The 17,711-nt window shown below is 41.0% G+C and overlaps 1 protein-coding gene across 1 annotated transcript in view; it reads left to right on the forward strand.

Moving 5' to 3' along the window:
• AFF2 (ALF transcription elongation factor 2) overlaps nucleotides 1-17,711 on the forward strand; it is a 357,949-nt gene that overhangs the window by 269,767 nt on the left and 70,471 nt on the right. The gene's annotated exons all lie outside the window — the stretch shown is intronic.

Genomic DNA, 17,711 nt, shown 5'->3' on the forward strand with positions numbered 1-17,711 from the left:
GGAATGGATTATAAGGCACCCTTTTAAAAATGTTTGCAGAGAAATAGACATCAAATCTTTCTGATTACATCAGGCTAATCCTTCTATGTAAATCTGAGCTCCTGCAGGGCATCTCTGAGCCTCCAGCTGTTCCCTTGTGTCTTTACTGACCCTGGATTGTTTTTTACATTTGAAAAAAAATTTCACACGGTGCCTTTCACATTATTCAAACATGTAGGCTTACAATGAAACTTAGTGTTGTTGGTAGGCACAACACATAACCGTATTATTCTAGCTTCATTTTCTGAATCTGTTCTACAAATATAAAAATTCTTTCTGAATGTATTTTTATCAATCTACAAATATAAGCACAGTGGTGAAGTGGTGAAGTGAAAGTCACTTAGTCGTGTCTGACTCTTTGCACAGTAGGGCTATTTTTGTTTCTAGAGAAATGACACATGCCCCCTTGGTAACATGCACAGGGCTCCGGACACTAAATCTATCTTCCATCTACCACAGCACACATTCAAAATCAGGAGCCAGGGGTCATAAGTTATTTAGTTGACTACCAGATTGGGGAGACTGAGAACAGAGGAATGACTTACTTTGACCCTGGAATGAAATAAGAAACACATAGTTTCTACTTTATTAAAGCTTTTGCCTAAACCAACAGCAGTTATGTAGAGAGTCAACATTAAAAAAAAAAAAAAAAAAAGGTAAAATCACTCTTCCACAGGAAAATGTTTCCATTTGTAGAATTTACAGCATGGCAGTAGATTGCGTGACATTATGATCCAGTTTTTACATGCACATACATTTATACACTCTGTACATCCATCTACCCTCATGGTCCATGGTAAGTAAATCCGAGACAGAATCATTGCTGGTGATGCTGCATATCTCTTCTTCAGTGTCCATTCCTCTGTCCTCACCACCCCCTAATATTTTGACTGCTTTCCTCCTTCTCTTAGTCCCACATTCCCATATGTGGGGTTCAAGTAGTCAGAAAAGTATTTCAGAAAACTCATGGCATTTTGCTTATTTTGTTAGCAGCTTCAGGGAGTGAATGGCTGTCTACCTCCATGGCAGTCCTTTGAGTTACTGACAGGGAAGCCCTGAACAATCAGGGAGCTCCTCCACACCCATTGGTCTCTGTGTAATCAAATCCTACAATGAGAGTGTCCAGGAATCTGCTAATAACAGCATCTCCCTGGAGAAGCGCACCCTATTCATCTCTCTGCCACCAGCTGGAGATGTGTATTACTACCCATATTGGCTAAGTGAAAGGTAAATTGCCCTCAAAACAAGATGTGTGGGTTTACTAAGCAAATTAGACCAGCTGGCACTTGCTTTGAAGATCTCTGTAGATTTGTATATACTCTCTCTGAACACATACATTCATTCATATATAATTTAAGCCCCACCTACTTCTGAAGATGAATTTGATGTGATTGAAACAAGATTGTAGGGGAGGACATTTAAAAGATACAGGAAGAATCTACTATTTCCTAGTACAGAAACATCTGTGTTCATATGTGATGCAACTAGAAAATGATACATGTTTTTAAATCCACCCAAATGAGGTCTATCCTGCAATCACAAAGCTAAGCACTACTGGGCCCATCTGCAGTGACATCATGGTGGCACAGAGACAGTGGGAAGATCCTCTTGGGGAGTTCCACCATGAACATGAGGCTCTGCTGCTGGTCCTTAGTGATGAGTGGCAGACCTTTGAATGGGGGTTGAAGTTTTGAAAACTAATCCAGGACAATGATTTAGAGTCATGGGTGTTGAAAAAGTGGTTAATCAAGACAATGAGGGCTTCCCAGGTGGCTCAGTGGTAAAGAATCAACCTGCAATGCAGGAGATTCAGGTTCAATCCCTGGGTCAGGAAGATCCCCTGGAGCAGGAAATGGTGACCCACTCCTGTAGAGGAGCTTGACAGGCTAGAGTCCGTGGGATCACAAAGAGTCAAGCAGGATTGAGCGACTAAACAAAAAGAAACTTAGTACCTCAGCAGTCCCTGCATCCAGTGCAAGTGTTAACTTGCTCAGTCATGTCCAACTCTTTGTAAGCTGGCATACAGTAGGAGCTCAGTATTTGTTGAATCAATGAGTGCAGGTGTCTACGGATATGATTTTGAACTTTTACTCTCGTGGTTCATGAGTATGAGTTTAGTCTCACAGGAAGCCTGATTTTATACTGCCATTTGGACAATCACTGAATCCTTGTTAGTCCTCATGTGAGTTACTAACTTTTCCTAGAAAGGAAACCAGCTTTCTTTTAAAAGCATCAATATTCCATATAGGCTTAACGCTGAGGCATTTTAACTTTACTTGTCCTGTGTTTACAGAGCTAGAATTTTCCATCTAAGATGAAGTTTCTGGTCTCTACCCACCCTACTCAGGATATAGTCCTGCTTTGGATTTTGAAGGGAATGTGTGGTGGGGGAAATGAAGGAGCTTCCATGGTGGCTCAGATGGTAAAGAATCCGCCTGCAATACAGGAGATGTGTGTTTGATCCCTGGGTCAGGAAGATCCCCTGGAGAAGGGAATGGCAACCCACTCCAGTATTCTTGCCTGGGGAATTCCATGGGCAGAAGAGCCTGGCGGGTACAGTTCATGGGGCTGCAAAGAGTCAAACGTGACTGAGTGAAAACAGAGAGGTCATTCAGTTAACAGCTGACAACACGTGATAGTTCTGATTTTTTGAAAGGCCATCTTGATGCTCAGAAACTAGCAGGATGGGACACCCACATGCTTGTCCTTGTCCTTAGTGCTGGGAAATCTGAGAAACGTCTGATCTCCGTTCCTCCTCCCCGACACACTTCACCATCACAGCATGAAGAAGCCTTTGGTCACTGTTCCCATTGGATGATAGTCCCAAAGTGAGCATCTCTTAGGGAGCTGGGCTTTAAGCCACAAGGGTTTAGACAATAACTCTGTGGAGCAGTGAAACGAAACAAGCCTACTTTAATCTCATATTATTTTCATGAATATGGAAGTAATTAAATTCTTTGGTCACATCTCAGTGGATGGAGTTTAAAAAACAAATTCCTCACTGAATATCGATGTGTCTGAAAGAAACTAAAAAACAAGACCGTGTTTTCAGGAAATAACACTGCTTCAAGGTTCATTTTGCTTCATATAGCATTTCCTAGGATTGAATTGCCTGATCTCCTCCCTCGGGGATTGCTCTTATGCTTGCAAAAATCAAGGCTGATTTTATTGGAAAATCATCGCTGGATGAGGAATGTACTCCAGAGGAAACTTTGCACGGGACGAACTGGTTTCTGGTGCCTGTGGCATGTTATCCAGGCCGCTGCTGTGTGAGTTTCCAATCTTTCATCTTTCTGTTCATTCAGGCAGCACATTCATTAGCAATCCTTCCAGCAGGGTGAAAGGACCAGACAGATTAAGGAAATTTACTTTGAATTGTTTTGGGAACTTATTGACTAACAGGTCAGTAATCAAATTCTAGCTTTTAACATACACATTAAGTATTTGACTCGTCGTGGCAGGACTCCCTGTAGTTTCTACTTCATCGGCTGATCGTAAAAGCAATTCGGCACAGAGATCTAGGACTCGTTGCAGATCTGGGATGGATGACAGGCAGAATTATGGAAGGGGGATGGTGACACCAGCAGTGAAGCTCTCACTCTACCTTAGTAGGCATGGCTCATCCATCAGTCATTTCCTGCTTGTTGACGTTTTTAATTATAAAGAGAATCCAGAGTTATCTTGACAGAACAGTGCAGCCCAACTGAACAGGAGACCCCAATTCAGAAATGTAGCTCAGCTCCCAAACTCCAGCAAGGGCAAACTGAAAACAGTATAGACAGGATACATTGAACATCCAGGGTGGAGGAGAGGAAGGGGGAAACTGATGGAGAAGCCACACATCTTTCAAGGTTCTGGTAACCTTGGGTTGACATTGCTTCTGCAGACTGAAGAAAAGGTACTCAGAAGCTTATTTGATTCATGAATATTGGGGAGTTGGTTGGGGGGAGACAGAAAGGATAGTTATATGAACAAGAGCAGGAGACAGAACAGAGTGGATGCTCAAAGTATATACTGCATCTTAACCCTTGAACTTCTTAGGCAAAATCTATATTAGGAAGAAGACAACAGCAACTTGTGTAGCTGTTCAAAGTCTCTCTGCTTAGCACTGATCAGAGTACAAGAAAACTTGATCAGACTCGGTTTAAAATAATTCAGACATTAAGTGTAAGAGCCAAAATGTCAGTCTGTGCTGACTGGTTGGGGCCATTCTTTTATGAATTTTGTGCCCAGATTATTACTAAGATTTACTTTAACCAAGAGAGGGAATGTAAAACAATTCCCAGGACCCAGCAGTCACAGAAAGCTCTTTTAACTACTGACGTAGGTGACATATGGCTTAATACTTGGGTTTTCAGCAATCAAGAAGCAGCCCTGTGCAATATCTCCAGAGCGCAGTCCCCAGTGGGCATAACGGAGATGATTAGATATATTGAGTTCTTTGTGTCATTCAAAGAAAGCAGAATCTCATACACGTCGGTGTTAGCTTCCTCTCACTTCATTTCAATTTTCAATAACCAGTGTCATCACATGTAACAGTTTCTTCATAATGAAACTTCATGTCGAATTGGATTTGTCTTTCAAATGAAAGCACATTTTGAAAGATTCTGAAACCTGATCCTTGAAAGATTTTTTACTGCTACAAAAATCTTCAATATACCTCGTTCCCCAAACAAGAATAAAAGCAGCAAATAAATAATAAAAACAAAATGTCTGTGTTTGAAAAAAAAAAAAAACTTCTATGTCTGAAGTGCTCTGATTAATCAAAATAATTTGATTAATGAAACTACCGCATGTAGAGAGAATGTTTTTCAAGGAGTTAGAAGAGTGTTGATACCCTGATCCAGAAACAATGCCACACATAATCTAATCCTTCTTCCATGATTTAGGAAGACCATGCAAGATCATCACAATGAACAGTTCTCATTGTGCCATTTGCATGGGAATCCTGCTTGCTCAGATTTCTAGATGCGTACTTACTTGTGCGAGTGTGTGTGTGTGTGTGTGTGTGTGTGCGTGCTCAGTCACTCAGTTGTGTCCCACTCTTTGCAATCCCATGGACTGTAGCCCACCAGGCTCCTCTGTCCATGGAATTTTCCAGGCAAGAATACTGCATGGGTTGCCTTTTTCTACTCCAGGGGATCTTCCCAACCCAGGGATCAAACCTATGTCTCCTACATCTCTTGCATTGGCGGATTCTTTACCACTGAACCACCTAGGAAGTGCAGCCACGATGGAGAACAGTATGGAGGTTCCTTAAAAAAATAAAATAAAATAAAATAAAGGGCTTCCCTGGTGGTCCAGTGGTTAAGAATCTGTCTTGCAGTGCCGAGGACACTAGGTCAATTCCTGATTCAGGAAGATCCCACATGCCTTGGAGCAACTAAGCCCCTGCTACTGAGCCCATGTGCTGCAACTACTGAAGCCCTTACACCCTAGACCCTGGGCTCGAAAACAACAGAAACCACCATGGTTAGAAGCCTGACCATTGCAACTAGAGAAGGCCTGTGCACAGCAAAGAAGACCCAGCACAGACAGAAATAAAAATAAGTAAATAAATAAAACACTGCCTTTATAAAAACAAAAAAATTAACTACCTTTTAGATCCTGCAGTCCTACTCCTGGGAATATACCCAGACAAAACCATAATTCAAAAAGATACATGCACCCCAATGTTCATTGCAGCAGTATTCACAATAGCCAAGACATGGAAGCCACCTAAGTGCCCATCAACAGATGGATGGATAAAGAAGATGTGATGTATGTACAATTGACTCTGAACAGCAGAAGGTTTGGGGCTCCCATCACGACTCCATGCAGTCAGAATCCAGGTATAACTACAGTCAAATTCAACCAACTGTGCATCATGTAGTACATGTTTAGTGGGGAAAATAATCCACATATAAGTGGCCCCATGCAGTTCCAACCCATGTTGTTCAAGGGTCAACATTATATCTGATGGAATCTTATTCAGCCACACGAAAAAGAAAAAAATCATGTCACTTTTGACAATATGGGTGAAACTTGAGGTCATTATGCTAATGAAATAAGACAGAGAAAGTCAAATACGGTATGATCTCACTTATATGTGGAATCTAAAAAAAAAAAACTAAAAAAAAAAAAACAAAAAAAAACAAACAAAACCTCATAGAAACAGAGAGTAAATAAGCAGCTGCCAGAGGAGGCAGGTGCAGGGGAAATGGGTGAAGGTGATCAAAGAGTACAGACTTCTAGTTTTAAGCTGAATGAGTTCTGGGGATGTACTGTATAGCATGGTGACTGTAGTTAACAATGCTATACTGAATAGACGAAAGTTGCTAAGAGAGTAGATCTTAAAAGTTATCACCACACAGACCAAAAAAAGAGAAAAGGTAATTATTTGAGGTGATGGATATGTTAACTAACCTTATTGTGGTATTTTGCAATATAATATGTCAGATCATCACGTCATACACCTTGGTAGTGGTGGTTTAGTCCCTAAGCCATGTCTGACCCTTGAGACCCCACGGACTGTAGCCCCCCAGGCTCCTCTGTCCATGGGGTTTTCCAGGCAGAATATTGGAGTGGGTTGCCATTTCCTTCTCCAGAGGATCTTCCCAACCCAAGGATCGAACCCTGGTCTCCTGCATTACAGGCAGATTCTTTACCAACTGAGCTACCAGAGAAGCCCTTTATACACCTTAAACTTTCACAATGATATATGTTAACTATATCTCACTAAAGATGGGAAAAAACACCTAGCTATGTAGGTGCAACCATGCTGAATCTCACTTCTCATAAAACCTAGTTGTGTTCCTGGATTTGACAATTTGGTATTTAATCAACCCTATGCTGGGCTGGATGAAGCACAAGCTGGAATCAAGATTGCCAAGAGAAATATCAATAACCTCAGATATGCAGATGATACCACCTTATGGCAGAAGGTGAAGAAGAACTAAAGAGCCTCTTGATGAAAGTGAAAGAGGAGAGTGAAAAAGTTGGCTTAAAGCTCAACATTCCGAAAACTAAGATCATGGCATCTGGTCCCATCACTTCATGGCAAATAGATGGGGAAACAGTGGAAAGAGTGGCTGACTTTATTTTGGGGGGCTCCAAAATCACTGCAGATGGTGACTGCAGCCATGAAATTAAAAGACACTTACTCCTTGGAAGGAAAGTTATGACCAACCTAGACAGCATATTCAAAAGCAGAGACATTACTTTGCCAACAAAGGTCCATCTCGTCAAGGCTATGGTTTTTCCAGTAATCATGTATGGATGTGAGAGTTGGACTATAAACAAAGCTGAGCCCTGAAGAATTGCTGCTTTTGAAGTGTGGTGTTGGAGAAGACTCTTGAGAGTCCCTTGGACTGCAAGGAGATCCAACCAGTCCATCCTAAAGCAGATCAGTCCTGGGTGTTCATTGGAAGGACTGATGTTGAAGCTGAAACTCCAATACTTTGGCCACCTGATGTGAAGAGCTGACTCATTTGAAAAGACCCTGATGCTGGGAAAGATTGAGGGCAGGAGGAGAAGGCGATGATAGAGGATGAGATGGTTGGATGGCATCACCGACTCCATGGAGATGAGTTTCACCAGGAGTTGGTGGTGGACAGGGAGGCCTGGCATGCTGTGGTCCATGGGGTCATGAAGAGTCGGGCATGACTGAGCAACTGAACTGAACTGAACTGATGCTTTACCTGTTTCCTACCACTTCAATGAAACTATAGTCAGTCTCTGCACAAATTCTCCAATATCCAGATTAGGGTGGTTTTGCAATGGATTTTTTAAAACAGAACTTCCCCACATTTTTTAGTGGCATAGATTGCAGAAATTCAGGTCTACTGATCCTTGTAACACTTGGGCTGGCAGGACCCAGGAGCCCTGAGGTCTCTTGACTACAAGTCATTCTATTCCAGTCCTTTTCTGTGTGGACCAAGGTGTGGAAAAGATTAGAAAACACTGTTGTTTGTATTTTAGCATTATGCATCCATGTTCGTTTTTTTTTTCTTGGATAACAAAACTGCAGTGACCCATTTATTAAAGAGATGCCATTTTGACATTGACTTTTTAATTAGAGGAAAATTGCTTTACAATACTGTGTTGGCTTTTGTGATGCAACAGTGTGATGCTTTAAAACAAAATAATGTACTCAGATGCTGAAAGCTTCAAGGTCATAGTTTTCTCTTCCTTTCACCAATTGTTGATGGGCTAAGTTAGTATTTCCCAAAGAGTGGTCCATGGATTCTGTTTTGAAGGATAATAGGTGTTATGCAGGAAACAAAAGAAACAGGTGCATGTGTGGGTGTGTGTGTATTTGGTGCAGAGTGACCAAATAAATATGGGGAATGCTGGGTTTGAAAGTTTTCTTCTAAGTTGAATTTTGAGTCTTTTTTTTTTAACTGTGCTGCACAGAATATGAGGTCTTAGTTCCCCAGCCAGGAATGGAACCCGTGCCCCCTGCAGTGGAAGTGCTGAGCCTTAACCTCTGGACCACCAAAGAAGTCCCAACCCTTAATATTCTAATGGGCATTGTGCATATCTCAGAAGAGGAATGTAAGTTATTGTAGTGACATTGTAGTGACATATTCAAAAATATTTTGCCGTCTAGTCAAGGCTATGGTTTTTCCTGTGGTCATGTATGGATGTGAGAGTTGGACTGTGAAGAAGGCTGAGCGCCGAAGAATTGATGCTTTTGAACTGTGGTGTTGGAGAAGACTCTTGAGAGTCCCTTGGATTGCAAGGAGATCCAACCAGTCCATCCTAAAGGAGATCAGTCCTGGATGTTCATTGGAAGGACTGATGTTGTAGCTGAAGAGATCTCTAGTCTTTCCCATTCTATTGTTTTCCTCTATTTCTTTGTATTGATCACTGAGGAAGGCTTTCTTATCTCTCCTTGGAAGGAAAGTTATGACCAACCTAGATAGCATATTCAAAAGCAGAGACATTACTTTGCCAACAAAGGTCTGTCTAGTCAAGGCTATGGTTATTCCTGTGGTCATGTATGGATGTGAGGGTTGGACTGTGAAGAAGGCTGAGTGCTGAAGAATTGATGCTTTTGAACTGTGGTGTTGGAGAAGACTCTTGAGAGTCCCTTGGATTGCAAGGAGATCCAACCAGTCCATCCTAAAGGAGATCAGTCCTGGGTGTTCATTGGAAGGACTGATGTTGAAGCTGAAACTCCAATACTGTGGCCACCTGATGCGAAGAGCTGACTCATTTGAAAAGACCCTGATGCTGGGAAAGATTGAGGGCAGGAGGAAAAGGGGACGACAGAGGATGAGATGGTTGGTTGGCATTACCGACTCCATGGAGATGAGAGGAGGAAAGGAAAGATATACCCATTTGAATGCAGAGTTCCAAGGAATAGCAAGGAGAGATAAGAAAGCCTTCCTCAGTGATCAATACTTACTCAATGGAAAAGACCCTGATGCTGGGAGGGATTGGGGGTAGGAGGAGAAGGGGGCGACAGAGGCTGAGATGGCTGGATGGCATCACTGACTCGATGTACGTGAGTCTGAGTGAACTCTGGGAGTTGGTGATGGACAGGGAGGCCTGGCGTGCTGCGATTCGTGGGATTCCAAAGAGTCGGACACGACTGAGCGACTGAACTGAACTGAACTGATTTTGAGATGTAATTCACATAATATATTCACAGATTTGTACGACAGTCACTACAATCAACATCTCCATCATCCTAAAAGGAAACCCTGTGTCCATTCAGCAGTCACTTGCCATTTAGCCCTCCACTCAGCCCTTACCACTAACCTACTTTTTGTCTCTATGGGTTTTCCTTTTTCATTTGAATGAAATCATATAATATGCAAACTTTTGTGTTTGGCCTCCTTTACTTAACATCATGTTTGCAAGGTTCATTCATGTTGTAGCATGAATCAGTACTTCATTCCATTTTATGGCCTTATCAGTTCAGTTCAGTCACTCAGTCATGTCTGACTCTTTGCGACCCATGGACCACAGCACGCCAGGCCTCCCTGTCCATCACCAACTCCTGGAGTTTACCTAATCTCACGTCCATTGAGTCGGTGATGCCATCCAACCATCTCATCCTCTGTCGTCCGCTTCTCCTGCCATCAATCTGTCCAGCATCAGAGTCTTTTCAAATGAGTCAGCTGTCCACATCAGGTGGCCAAAGTATTGGAGTTTCAGCTAAAGCATCAGTCCTTCCAATGAACACCCAGTCTGATCTCCTTTAGGATGGACTGGCTGGATCTCCTTGCAGTCCAAGGGACTCTCAAGAGTCTTCTCCAACACCACAGTTCAAAAGCATCAATTCTTCGGTGCTCAGCCTTCTTCACAGTCCAACTCTCACATCCATACATGACCACAGGAAAAACCATAGCCTTGACGAGATATACCTTTGTTGGCAAAGTAATGTCTCTGCTTTTGAATATGCTGTCTAGTTTGGTCAAAACTTTCCTTCCAAGGAGTAAGCATCTTTTAATTTTGTGGCTGCAGTCACCACCTGCAGTGATTTTGGAACCCCAAAAAATAAAATCAGCCACTTTTTCCACTGTTTTCCCATCTATTTGCCATGAAGTGATGGGACCAGATGCCATGATCTTCGTTTTCAGAATGTTGAGCTTTAAGCCAACTTTTTCACTCTCCTCTTTCACTTTCATCAAGAGGCTCTTTAGTTCTTCACTTTCTGCCATAAGGGTGGTGTCATCTGCATATCTGAGGTTATTGATATTTCTCCCACCAATCTTGATTCCAGCTTGTGTTTCATCCAGCCTGGCATTTCTCATGATGTACTCTGCATATAAGTTAAATAAGTAGGGTGGCAATATACAGCCTTGACATACTCCTTCCTTGATTTGGAACCAGTCTGTTGTTTCATGTCCAGTTCTAAGTGTTGCTTCCTGACCTGCATATAGACCTCTCAAGAGGCAGGTCAGGTGGTCTGGTATTCCCATCTCTTTCAGAATTTCCCACAGTTTATTGTGATCCACACAGTCAAAGGCTTTGGCATAGTCAATAAAGCAGAAATAGATGTTTTACTGGAACTCTCTTGGTTTTTCAATGATTCAGCAGATGTTGGACATTTGATCTCTGGTTCCTCTGACTTTTTTGAAACCACCTTGAACATCTGGAAGTTCACGGTTCACGTATCATTGAAGCCTGGCTTGGAGAGTTTTGAGCATGACTTTACTAGCATGTGAGATGAGTGCAATTGTGCGGTAGTTTGAGCATTCTTTGGAATTGCCTTTCTTTAGGATTGGAATAAAAACTGTCCTTTTCCAGTCCTGTGGCCACTGCTGAGTTTTCCAAATTTCCTGACATGTTGAGTGCAGCACTTTCATAGCATCATCATTTAGGATTTGAAACAGCTCAACTGGAATTCCATCACCTCCACTAGCTTTGTTCATAGTGATGCTTCCTAAGGTCCACTTGACTTCACATTCCAGGATGTTTGCCTGTAGGTGAGTAATCACACCATCGTGATTATCTTGGTCGCGAAGAATTTTTTTGTACAGTTCTTCTGGATATTCTTGCCACCTCTCAATTCTGCTTTATTGACTATGCCAAAGCCTTTGACTGTGTGGATTCTTGCCACCTCTTCTTAATATCTTCTGCTTCTGTTAGGTCCATACCATTTCTGTCCTTTATCGAGCCCATCTTTGCATGAAATGTTCCCTTGGTATCTCTGATTTTCGTTAAGAGATCTGTAGTCTTTCCCATTCTTGTTGTTTTCCTCTATTTCTTTGCGTTGATCACTGAGGAAGGCTTTCTTATCTCTTCTTGTTATTCTTTGGAACTCTGCATTCAGATGCTTATATCTTTCCTTTTCTCCTTTGCTTTTTGCTTCTCTTCTTTTCACAGCTATTTGTAAGGATGCCTCAGACAGCCATTTTGCTTTTTTGCCTTTCTTTTTCTTGGGGATGTTCTTGATCCCTGTCTCCTGTACAATGTCACGAATCTCCATCCATAGTTCATCAGGCACTCTTATCTATCAGATCTAGTCCCTTAAATCTATTTCTCACTTCCACTGTATAAACATAAGGGATTTGATTTAGGTCATACCTCAATGGTCTAGTGGTTTTCCCCACTTTCTTCAATTTAAGTCTGAATTTGGCAATAAGGAGTTCATGATCTGAGCCACAGTCAGCTCCCGGTCTTGTTTTTGCTGATTGTATAGAATTTCTCCACCTTTGGCTGCAAAGAATATGATCAATCTGATTTTGGTGTTGACCGTCTGGTGATGTCCATGCGTAGAGTCTTCTCTTGTGTTGTTTGAAGAGGGTGTTTGCTATGACCAGTGCGTTCTCTTGGCAAAACTCTATTTGCCTTTGTCCTGCTTCATTCTGTGCTCCAAGGCCAAATTTGCCTGTTACTCTAGGTGTTTCTTGACTTCTTACTTTTGCATTCCAGTCCCCTATAATGAAAAGGACATCTTTTTGGGGTGTTAGTTCTAGATCTTGTAGGTCTTCCTAGAACCGTTCAACTTCAGCTTCTTCAGCATTACTGGTCGGGGCATAGACTTGGGTTACCGTGATATTGAATGGTTTGCCTTGGTAATGGACAGAGATCATTCTGTTGTGTTTGAGATTGCATCCAAGGACTGCATTTCAGACTCTTTTGTTGACTATGATGGCTACTTCATTTCTTCTAAGGGATTCCTGCCCACAGTAGTAGATATTATGGTCATCTAGGTTAAATTCACCCATTCCAGTCCATCTTAGTTCGCTGATTCCTAGAATGTCGACGTTCATTCTTGCCATCTCCTGTTTGACCACTTCCAGTTTGCCTTGATTCGTGGACCTAACGTTCCAAGTTCCTAGGTAATATTGCTCTTTACAGCATCAGACCTTGCTTATGGCTGTTTAATATTCCATTTTATCAGTAGACGATAGACCACGTCATGTTTGTCCCGCCATCAGTTTAGGGACATTTGGATTGCTGTCACCTTTATGGCTGTTGTGAATAGTGCTGCTATGAACATTGATGCTCAAGTTTTTGTGTAGTCATTCTTTTAGGTATATACCTAGGAATGGAAATGCTGAATCATATGGTAATTCTATGATTAGCCTTTTGAGAACCTGCTAGACTATTTTCTACAGTGGCTGCATCATTTACATTCTTACTAGCAGTGTATGAGGCTTGTAATTTCTTGACACAATCACCAATATTTGTTATTATCTGCCTTTTGTTTATTGTCAAGGCTTCCCTGGTGGCTCAAACGGTAAAGCATCTGCCTACAATGAGGGAGACCTGGGTTCGATCCCTGGTTCGGGAAGATCCTCTGGAGAAGGAAATGGCAACCCACTCCAGTATTCTTGCCTGGGAAATTCCATGGACAGAGGAACTTTTGAGAACCTTCTAGACTATTTTCTACAGTTATTATCTGCCTTTTGTTTATTGTCATCTGAGTGGGTGTGACGTGAAATCTCTCTATGGTTTTGATTTGCATTTTCCTGATGGCTAATGATGTTAAGCATTTTTTCATGTGTCTATTGGCCAATTCTGTATTTTCTCTGTAGAGATACCTATTCACATCCTGTCTTTTTGTTATCAAACTGTGATAATTATTTATATGTTTTCTTTTTTAAAAACATACTTTGAATACCAGTCCCTTATCATATATGATTTGCAACACTTTTCTTCTACTCTGTGTGTTGTCCTTTAACTTTTTAATGATGCCTTTTGAAGCACAAAAGTTTCTAATTTTTTTGAAATCTAACTTACTTATTTTTTCTCTTTTGTTTCCTGTGCTTTTGGTCTCATATCTGAGAACCCATTGTCTAACCCAAGGTGGTGAAAGTTTTCACCTCTGATTTTTTTCTAAGAGTTTTGTGTTTTTGGTCTTATTTTTATGTCTTGAATCCATTTTGATTTGATTTTTATATATGGTGTGAGGTAAGAGGTCCAAATTAATTATTGTGCATGTAGAAACACAATTGTCTCAGCCCTATTTGTTGAAAAGACATAATTATGAGAGTTTATTTCTGGACTATTTCTGGTCCATTGATCTATATAGCTATCCTTATCCCAGTACCACACTATCTTGATTACTATAGCTTCGTAGTAGGTTTTTTTTTTTTTTTTCGTAGTAGGTTTTGAAATTGGAAAGTGTGGTTCCTCCCAATTTGTTCTTTTTCAAGGTTTTTTGTTTTTGTTTTTGTTTTTTGCTATTGTGGATCCCAATTACACATTGTTTTAACTCATTTTACTTGTATAAACAGTTTCAGTTTTAAAAGCTAAACCAAAGAGTAGGTATTTAGACTTTGTATATGTGACACAAAGACAGAAGCCTTAGCAGTGCAGAAATGGTTATGTCCAATTCTGAATCCAAGAACCCTAAGAGAAGGGGATTGGGAATCAGGCCTCATATCTATTCAGTTGTCTGTGAACTAGGGAGTAATCAAGGACCTCTCCAAGCCTGTGTGTTTACACTCATGAATCACCACACATGATTTGGATTTCTCTTCCAACTATGCTGGAAACTGCAAGTCCCCACAGCCTCCATTGTGGACGAGAACCACTAGCTGACTCTAACTAGGGAATACCATGAGAAAAAAAAAAATCTTCCCTTCCCTACATTCCAAATGTATAGCAAGGAGGAATTAATAGCATTTATAGTATATTGAGAGACTTTGCAACAAAAGAAAGTATTACTTGCTGTGTTTAAAAATATAATAAAATTATGTGGATCTAACATTTTACGGGCTGATAAACTCATGTAAAGTATGAAATGCATTCTTCAATCCTGTAAACTGTTCATTCTACTTATAAAATGGGGGTGGGGTGGATATTGCTATTGTATCACATATCCAAGTCTTCCCCATCCGTGTTCTTACTTCTTGGCATTTTTCTATAATTTTATGAAATATTTTAATATGACAAAGTCACTTCAATTACACAGTCATTATAAGTTTTGCCAAGGTTGAGTGTGGATCGTTTTGTGTTCATTAGAGCACAAAATTAGAATTTTCATTGCTGCAACTGTAAACACTGTTTGGCTCAAAGGAATCAAACGTTTTCTCATAAAATCTCGGATAGCTGATAATTGGTATTTTCCCTGTTTTCCAGCATATTTTAATTTTTTGAAACTATTTTCTGTTTTCCTTCCCTTGGTATATTTCTTTTGGCCTGGAAGTTGCATAAGTGTTTCTCTTCCAAATGGATGGCATCGCACACAGCACCTGAACTAGTGGGCACAACGAGAACCATCCCTAGAGTCAGGAAAAAGAGAATAAATTATTTCTTTAATTTTCTCAGCTTTAGTTGGCCCAAAGTCTAGCAGTTAGACCTGAGTAAGTCTGGGGAAACCATCTGGCACACCTACATCTGTTCTCACATTTGCTAATCAGGATTTATCAAAAATCAATGGCTCAAAAGCATGAAGCTCTTAAGAGGTGCTAATTTGTGGCTAAAGACTAATTCAAATGCCACACCATTTGGTCCTCTTGGAGTATAGTTTCAGTTTGGGGGAATTCAATGAATCTGTTTCATCTTACTCTCTTATATTTTATGGAAAAACAAGAAAAAGTAAAAAGAAGTTCATATCTGTGCATGCATGTGTGCTCAGTCGTATCCGACTCTGCAACCTCATGGACTGTATGTAGCCTGCCCGGCTCCTCTGTCCGTGGGATTCTCCAGGCAAGAATACTGGAGTGGGTTGCCATTTCCTCCTCCAGGGGATCTTCCTGACCCAGGGATTGAATCTGCATCTCCTGCATTGGCAGGCAGATTCTTTACCACTGAGACATGTGGGAAGCTGTAGTTCATATCTAAGGACCCTCTTTTCCCTCCCTTTGTCTTTTCAGATACAAGAATGACTTTGCCTAGGGGGTTTAGATACCTCAGTGCTGTTTATTAATGAGCACTCAGACATCCCTGCTCTGTCCTTGGTGATTAGGATGTTCTCAGCAAAACATCAACACTGGAGTCTAAGTCATTTCCCACTTACCGTCCCTGTTCTCCAATTTTCTGCCTGCCCCTCAAAGTGAGGAACCCCTCCCATACCCCTCCCTCCTCACCAGCAATGGGGAGAGTTCATTCATTATTCATTGTGATGCTTCCTCTCTGCCAAGGTATATTCTCTTGCTTCAGACTCAGAAGAGCTCATTGGCTTGTGGGGAATCCAATAGCCACGGGTGGTAGAGCAAGTTTATTATGGGAAGCACATGGCTCTGCCAGATTTCACTGGCAGATTTTGAAGCCAAAGCAAGCAATCGGCTGGCACTCTCCATGTATGAATGTCCTTTGGCCCTCACCATGCTCATTGTTACACAGGTGCCCCTTATAAAGTACAGAGACATTTTTCAGATAACCGAACAAATAATACCATTCACATAACAACAACTATAGGGAATTGATGCCTCAAAACCAAATCTATACTATGATGGTCTACATGTAATAGACTAAATTATAGTTTGATGCAATTAGAGATTGTTTTTATCGGACTTTGTTGATTGGGGGATTAAAATCGTTTACTTTTGTACATCATATGCTTGGCACAAGAGGTTTTGTCTCTGAGCTAGTAATAGTACCTTGTTACAAGGTGGTTTCACTAAAGATGCCGTTCTTCGATATTACCTCTAGGGTCAGCTTTAGGATATGAGATGTAAGTACAGGAATAGTAAACTGTACTACTGCGTGCTAAAATTTGGGAACAGAAACACAGCAAAGCATACCTAAGTCACTAGTAAGTAAAAACAAAGCATGCATGATAGTTAAAATATAGGCATGTTAAAAATTGCAGCATGCATTAGCAGAGTTGAACAGGGTCCCACAGAGAAAGCCTAGGGACTCGAAAAATCCTTTAATTCCTAAGAAAACACAGGATTGTTTGCTTTGTAGGACATATATACCCTTTGCTTAGAAGAGTTTTCTTTTCTGCCAGGAAATCCACAGTGTACCCAAATTGCATTTTAAATCCAACCAAAAGCTTATCTGATTGCATGTGTTTATCAGGCTGGTGAATGTCTAGACCTTAGAAGTAAGACAACTGTTCATATGTAGTAGTTCTTACAGAAAAGAAAGTGAAGGGGGATTCTCTGGGGCTGTTTTTCTTTTGTGAAAAGGTAGAATAGGTCAAAATGGAGCCACAGCTGAGACTTTGGCAGTTGTCGGCAGATATATGGGGCCTAGTTACATTGAAGACTTCAGTTCTATTGACAGAGATAATAACATTAGAAACGACCACCAAATTTTAGATTTTTCTATAAAAAGTGAATTGAATCTCACCTTTATATAGATGGATGAGTCTCAAATCCTCTTAATGAAGTGGTGACTATGGGAACTCAAAATGTGAAACCCTTTTACTGTCTGCACTTTGATTTGTTTCAGGGACGTAATTAATTATCAAAGATAGTGATTAAACCTTCCAGCTAATGAAAAGAGACTACAATGCGACCTACAGAAAAATCCATGGTGTGTATGTTTGTGTATGCATGTATATGTACTTTCAGCAAACATGAATTTTCTGTCACTGAAGCAAAGCTGTTTAGCTTCAGGTTCTTACCTGCATCTCATGCTATCTAGATCAGCAATGCTAGATTTTTATGGGATTCTGCAAATGGAGATAACTTGGACAATTAGAACCTCTCCCAGGAAAGCATTCTGCATAATTCTTGGACTGGAATTGAAATGTGTTGAGTTTCTACTCTGCTCAACCCTGAAGCAGAGGCTGAAGTGAGGATGCCAATCCCTGGCCAGTGGAGTTCTGTTGT

The sequence above is a fragment of the Bubalus kerabau genome, chromosome X (assembly GCF_029407905.1).
Source record: "Bubalus kerabau isolate K-KA32 ecotype Philippines breed swamp buffalo chromosome X, PCC_UOA_SB_1v2, whole genome shotgun sequence".
NCBI lineage: Eukaryota > Metazoa > Chordata > Mammalia > Artiodactyla > Bovidae > Bubalus > Bubalus kerabau.